The sequence below is a fragment of the Ruditapes philippinarum genome, unplaced genomic scaffold (assembly GCF_026571515.1).
Source record: "Ruditapes philippinarum isolate M1 unplaced genomic scaffold, ASM2657151v2 ctg5522_1_1_1_1, whole genome shotgun sequence".
Lineage (NCBI taxonomy): Eukaryota > Metazoa > Mollusca > Bivalvia > Venerida > Veneridae > Ruditapes > Ruditapes philippinarum.
Window position 1 is genome coordinate 37,193 of NW_026866033.1, and position 7,320 is coordinate 44,512.

The window sequence follows — 7,320 nt, forward strand, 5'->3', positions numbered from 1 at the left end:
ACATATAAGAACAAAACCGTTCGCAAAATCAATATATATTATATGAGACCCACGCCTGATTTGGTACGTTTAACTCCATTTATCAGCCGTGGGTAAAAACATAGTTTGAGTATGTTCACAAATATGTGACCTACACGGCCTATACAATTTAGATTCCAGTTCTCAATATAATGCTTGTTGCCAATAGATATATACTTGCAGACGCGTTTAGTTTCAAATAACTACTGTTCAAAATGTATCACTAGCAGTTTCACATGTGAACGTATATTTAACAGTCTGTTTAACAGTGTTAGGTATAAAATATTGAATTGATAATGTTATGAATATTCAGGTGTTATATTTCTTAACACTAGACGCGCTCAATTACAATGCAACCTAATTATTCGGTATGTAAAGAGTAAGAACAGTATGTTAACATTTGAACACTTAATCAAACAATCGATCTGAGTAACAAAAAGCCAAATGATTTCAAATAAGTTAAATGTTTGCCTTCTCTTACAAAAAAGCAGAATAACTTATATTACACAAAAGCATATTTATTTGAATTGAAGCTGTTTTCATCCAAAAAGTATTTGATCAACTTTAATGCCAAAGCAAGTGGTTAATTGAACTGACACATGATCAGCTGATTAAAATGAATTATTGTGTTTAATAATAGTTATTTTAAATTAAATGTACTTATAAGTGAGATTCAATGTCAGGTTCTGTTAACTATACCAGCGGAATGACTGTCAGCTCAGATATTATGGGTAAGGAATATCTTATTATATGGTCTTGGCACGAAAGGCCCTTAATTATCGTCTTATTTCTGCTCGGACCTGTCGGGTCATTCAATTCCATTTTTTCTTGTAATTGTTCAATTGATTTTGATTCTGTTCCGAACAAGATGACTTCTAACGAAGGAGATATAATATTTGATTTTTTTTAACGGAAATATAACCTCTTGATATTCTCCATAAATCTTTAAATGACAGAACCATTTTTGTCAATTTGTTTTAAAGAGAATCAACATATTGATATTTTGCCTGTTTGATTGACGAAACAATAAGATTTCTTAACTTTTATTTGAAATATATTCCAATGAGAAGGTACATTATTATTTATTATAGGCTCTCCTTTGACGTGTTTTATGTTTGATACCATTATTTATCCATGGTTTATTATGATCATCTTTACGTACATATTTGTTATGAATATATATTTTTCCCTGAACTACAGAAAAATATTTATCATAGTCAATGCAAATTCATCAACATGTTCATCTTTTATCGAATGATAACTACGGACACCGTCGTAGTCAGAACATCGTTGTATCTCCGTATATGGCGTTTATACTTCATACTCAAGGCCGGTTTATAAAATTTGAAAATAGCAAATATTGGGCGATGAAACGTAGCCCGCAGGATTTAAGAAATGGAACAAAATGGTGGCTACTGTTCTTTCTGGTGATGGACATCGTCTACCAAGACCATAAAGAACAATAGCTTCAGCCTCAATTTTGATTAAAAAGGAAAGTCGATGGGTTTTCAGTGAAATGTTTTGGATCATCAATAATTTAAGTTGTGTAATGATGCTAAAATAATATAAAGATTGAAAACAGTTTATGTTGTTGAATGTTGAAGAATATTTAAATTAAAGTCACAAATTCCAATAATATCTGAAATTCCGAAATCAACTGCAAAAACCAATAATTATCTTCTATACGAGTAAAATAATCAGCATTGAATTTGGTGGACTATAAAAAAGTACTACTAAGAATAGAATGTATATGTTTCACTTTGAGCTCAATCCAAAGACATTCAATATCCATACGTTCAAAGCATCTATTCTAATGAAAGAGTATGAATCTTTACTATACATTGCTTTACCTCCATGGTTGTCATTAACCATAACTTTTCTGACTATTTAGTGAAAGCAACGGAAGTTTAATTCGTCAGAATGGTGTGAGCCAGGAAGCCATGTTTCTGTGAAGCACAATACACCAAAAGATTGAAGTTCGTTTGATTACAATAAAATAGGAAAAAGGAATGGTAACTTGGTGATTAAAGTGCTAATTTCTTAAAATCTGAAAACGTGTAATATCTAGACATTAGAAATAAGACAAAGTGACTCAATATTGCTGCTTTTAATGTCACATTTTAAACAGGGTGACATAATAGAGATGATAAGAGGGTTTTTAAGAAAGGAGTCAGAAATAAACAGCTATGCATTGAACGATTATCGTATGTCTTCTTTCCAAATAGATATACGAAATACATTATTTGACAGATTGCATTCATATACAGATTTCATCTTTAAAAACCTCTGATATATATACATTATACTAATGTTTTCTTTATATTTGGAAATATTTTTCAGAAACAGTTTTGTTTGTACCCATTAGCAAGTAATGTATTGTTTATTTCAATCACATACAAGTATAGGTGAAGATAATGTATTTGATTTTGTTGTAAAATAATTTTACTTGAATGTTATTGAAGCGAAACTAGACGCTATATAAGACCTTTCCGTAAGGTTAAGTCTATATTGGTAACTATTACATATGTACATAAATATTTACATTTCTGCTTGTACAATAGCTTATCAAATAAACGTTTTTTTCCGACTTTGTCCCTTGCCTTCCAAAATGTCGAAGTACTGTGTGTTTTACATTTGTTCATTTATATAAAATTCAATCTAGTATCTTGAATTACCGTTTTTGTTCAAGGATCAATTACACACCATTCTTAAACGAAAATATAGTTTTCAGTACTATTTTAACAACATATGATGTATATTTGATAAAAGTAACGTATATTTCACTTTGTTTGTGACAAGAAACAATGTATCAACTCAGCAAAAATTAGAAAAATTAACTGACTTATGTCAAATTGATGCATGTGTGCTTTGATTTATGTTTTATTTTTTTATACTATGACTCTTTATACTAACAAAGTTGAACCGGTTTAAGCTTCCTAGTTGTGTTATTACTACTGACCCTCTGTGTTCCTTTTTATGTTTGTCCTTGTTAAATGTATTTTTTTTATGTTAAGGATGGTTATTGTTGGTAAGTATCCCCTTCCCTTCTCTTAACCCATTACTTCATATAACGCCTTTTAACGCCTTCCCCCCCCCCTTTTTTGTTGTCTCAAATGATGAAAAAATGCCTTATTTAGGCCCCAAACACTTGTTTTTGTTTGAGAAATGTTGTTAAAAAAAGTGACCTCTTTTTCGGCGCGGTCCCCCAACTAAAAGATACATCAGGGGGTTGCCAGAAGGAGGATGTGCCCCCTTCTGTTTGGGGGGTTTGAAGGGCGGCGGAGTCCCCTTCATCGCCAAGAAAATTTTGGACTTGTAAGAGGCTGTAAATGATCCCAGATTGATCACAAGGTAACGTGTAACCAACGCTGAAAAGCATTTGACTCTATCTCAATCCATTGAGAAGTTGCAGCACTTTGAAATCAATTTTGATGGAAAAAATCAACGCAAAATAGTGATTTTTGGCAACTTTGAGATGTCCCCTCGTTGCCATGGTAACAGAAAATTTAAGCCTGAGCATGTTGTTGCAAGGCAATGGTCCAGTCAACATTTTTGCCAAGTTTGATTAGTGTTGAAGCAGTTTTTATAGTATTATAGCAATTTGAACTTGTAACGGGAGACTTTTCAATGAAAACAGCCATTTTTCACAAAATGCTCATGAAGTAATGGGTTAATGAAAAAAATAAAAAAATCTACAAAACAACAATTTTTCTTCAAATTTATATGACAGGCCATGTTTAAATATGAAAAAAAACGCGATTTAGGGTAATTTCAAGTATTTTCATCATTTTCTGTTAACCCATTACTTCATATACACGCCTTTTAACGCCTTCCCCCCCCTTTTTTTGTTGTCTCAAATGATGAAAAAATGCCTTATTTAGGCCCCAAACACTTGTTTTTGTTTGAGAAATGTTGTTAAAAAAAGTGACCTCTTTTTCGGCGCGGTCCCCCAACCAAAAGATACATCAGGGGGTTGCCAGAAGGGGGATGTGCCCCCTTCTGTTTGGGGGGTTTGAAAGGGGGGCGGAGTCCCCCTCATCGCCAAGAAAATTTTGGACTTGTAAGAGGCTGTAAATGATCCCAGATTGATCATAAGGTAACGTGTAACCAACGCTGAAAAGCATTTGACTCTATCTCAATCCATTGAGAAGTTGCAGCACTTTGAAATCAATTTTGATGGAAAAAATCAACGCAAAATAGTGATTTTTGGCAATTTTGAGATGTCCCCTCGTTGCCATGGTAACAGAAAATTTAAGCCTGAGCATGTTGTTGCAAGGGCAATGGTCCAGTCAACATTTTTGCCAAGTTTGATTAGTGTTGAAGCAGTTTTTATAGTATTATAGCAATTTGAACTTGTAACGGGAGACTTTTCAATGAAAACAGCCATTTTTCACAAAATGCTCATGAAGTAATGGGTTAATGAAAAAAATAAAAAAAATTACAAAACAACAATTTTTCTTCAAATTTTTATGACAGGCCATGTTTAAACATGAAAAAACGCGATTTAGGGTAATTTCAAGTATTTTCATCATTTTCAGTTAACCCATTACTTCATATACACGCCTTTTAACGCCTTTTTCACCCCCCCCCTTTTTTGTTGTCTCAAATGATGAAAAAATGCCTTATTTAGGCCCCAAACACTTGTTTTTGTTTGAGAAATGTTGTTAAAAAAAGTGACCTCTTTTTCGGCGCGGCCCCCCAACCAAAAGATACATCAGGGGGTTGCCAGAAGGGGGATGTGCCCCCTTCTGTTTGGGGGGTTTGAAGGGGGGCGGATTCCCCCTCATCGCCAAGAAAATTTTGGACTTGTGAGAGGCTGTAAATGATCCCAGATTGATCATAAGGTAACGTGTAACCAACGCTGAAAAGCATTTGACTCTATCTCAATCCACTGAGAAGTTGCAGCACTTTGAAATCAATTTTGATGGAAAAAATCAACGCAAAATAGTGATTTTTGGCAATTTTGAGATGTCCCCTCGTTGCCATGGTAACAGAAAATTTAAGCCTGAGCATGTTGTTGCAAGGCAATGGTCCAGTCAACATTTTTGCCAAGTTTGATTAGTGTTGAAGGCAGTTTTTATAGTATTATAGCAATTTGAACTTGTAACGGGAGACTTTTCAATGAAAACAGCCATTTTTCACAAAAATGCTCATGAAGTAATGGGTTAATGAAAAAAAATAAAAAAATCTACAAAACAACAATTTTTCTTCAAATTTATATGACAGGCCATGTTTAAATATGAAAAAACGCGATTTAGGGTAATTTCAAGTATTTTCATCATTTTCTGTTAACCCATTACTTCATATACACGCCTTTTAACGCCTTTTTCACCCCCCCCCTTTTTTGTTGTCTCAAATGATGAAAAAATGCCTTATTTAGGCCCCAAACACTTGTTTTTTGTTTGAGAAAATGTTGTTAAAAAAAGTGACCTCTTTTTCGGCGCGGGTCCCCAACCAAAAGATACATCAGGGGGTTGCCAGAAGGGGGATGTGCCCCCTTCTGTTTGGGGGGTTTGAAGGGGGGCGGAGTCCCCCTCATCGCCAAGAAAATTTTGGACTTGTAAGAGGCTGTAAATGATCCCAGATTGATCATAAGGTAACGTGTAACCAACGCTGAAAAGCATTTGACTCTATCTCAATCCATTGAGAAGTTGCAGCACTTAGAAATCAATTTTGATGGAAAAAATCAACGCAAAATAGTGATTTTTGGCAATTTTGAGATGTCCCCTCGTTGCCATGGTAACAGAAAATTAAAGCCTGAGCATGTTGTTGCAAGGGCAATGGTCCAGTCAACATTTGTGCCAAGTTTGATTAGTGTTGAAACAGTTTTTATAGTCTTATAGCAATTTGAACTTGTAACGGGAGACTTTTCAATGAAAACAGCCATTTTTCACAAAATGCTCATGAAGTAATGGGTTAATGAAAAAAATAAAAAAATCTACAAAACAACAATTTTTCTTCAAATTTATATGACAGGCCATGTTTAAACATGAAAAAACGCGATTTAGGGTAATTTCAAGTATTTTCATCATTTTCTGTTAACCCATTACTTCATATACACGCCTTTTAACGCCTTTTTCACCCCCCCCCCCTTTTTTGTTGTCTCAAATGATGAAAAAATGCCTTATTTAGGCCCCAAACACTTGTTTTTGTTTGAGAAATGTTGTTAAAAAAAGTGACCTCTTTTTCGGCGCGGCCCCCCAACCAAAAGATACATCAGGGGGTTGCCAGAAGGGGGATGTGCCCCCTTCTGTTTGGGGGGTTTGAAGGGGGGCGGAGTCCCCCTCATCGCCAAGAAAATTTTTGACTTGTGAGAGGCTGTAAATGACCCCAGATTGATCATAAGGTAACGTGTAACCAACGCTGAAAAGCATTTGACTCTATCTCAATCCATTGAGAAGTTGCAGCACTTTGAAATCAATTTTGATGGAAAAAATCAACGCAAAATAGTGATTTTTGGCAATTTTGAGATGTCCCCTCGTTGCCATGGTAACAGAAAATTTAAGCCTGAGCATGTTGTTGCAAGGGCAATGGTCTAGTCAACATTTGTGCCAAGTTTGATTAGTGTTGAAGCAGTTTTTATAGTATTATAGCAATTTGAACTTGTAACGGGAGACTTTTCAATGAAAACAGCCATTTTTCAAAAAATGCTCATGAAGTAATGGGTTAATGAAAAAAATAAAAAAATCTACAAAACAACAATTTTTCTTCAAATTTATATGACAGGCCATGTTTAAACATGAAAAAACGCGATTTAGGGTAATTTCAAGTATTTTCATCATTTTCTGTTAACCCATTACTTCATATACACGCCTTTTAACGCCTTTTTCACCCCCCCCCTTTTTGTTGTCTCAAATGATGAAAAAATGCCTTATTTAGGCCCCAAACACTTGTTTTTGTTTGAGAAATGTTGTTAAAAAAAGTGACCTCTTTTTCGGCGCGGCCCCCCAACCAAAAGATACATCAGGGGGTTGCCAGAAGGGGGATGTGCCCCCTTCTGTTTTGGGGGGTTCGAAGGGGGGCGGAGTCCCCCTCATCGCCAAGAAAATTTTGGACTTGTGAGAGGCTGTAAATGATCCCAGATTGATCATAAGGTAACGTGTAACCAACGCTGAAAAGCATTTGACTCTATCTCAATCCATTGAGAAGTTGCAGCACTTTGAAATCAATTTTGATGGAAAAAATCAACGCAAAATAGTGATTTTTGGCAATTTTGAGATGTCCCCTCGTTGCCATGGTAACAGAAAATTTAAGCCTGAGCATGTTGTTGCAAGGCAATGGTCCAGTCAACATTTGTGCCAA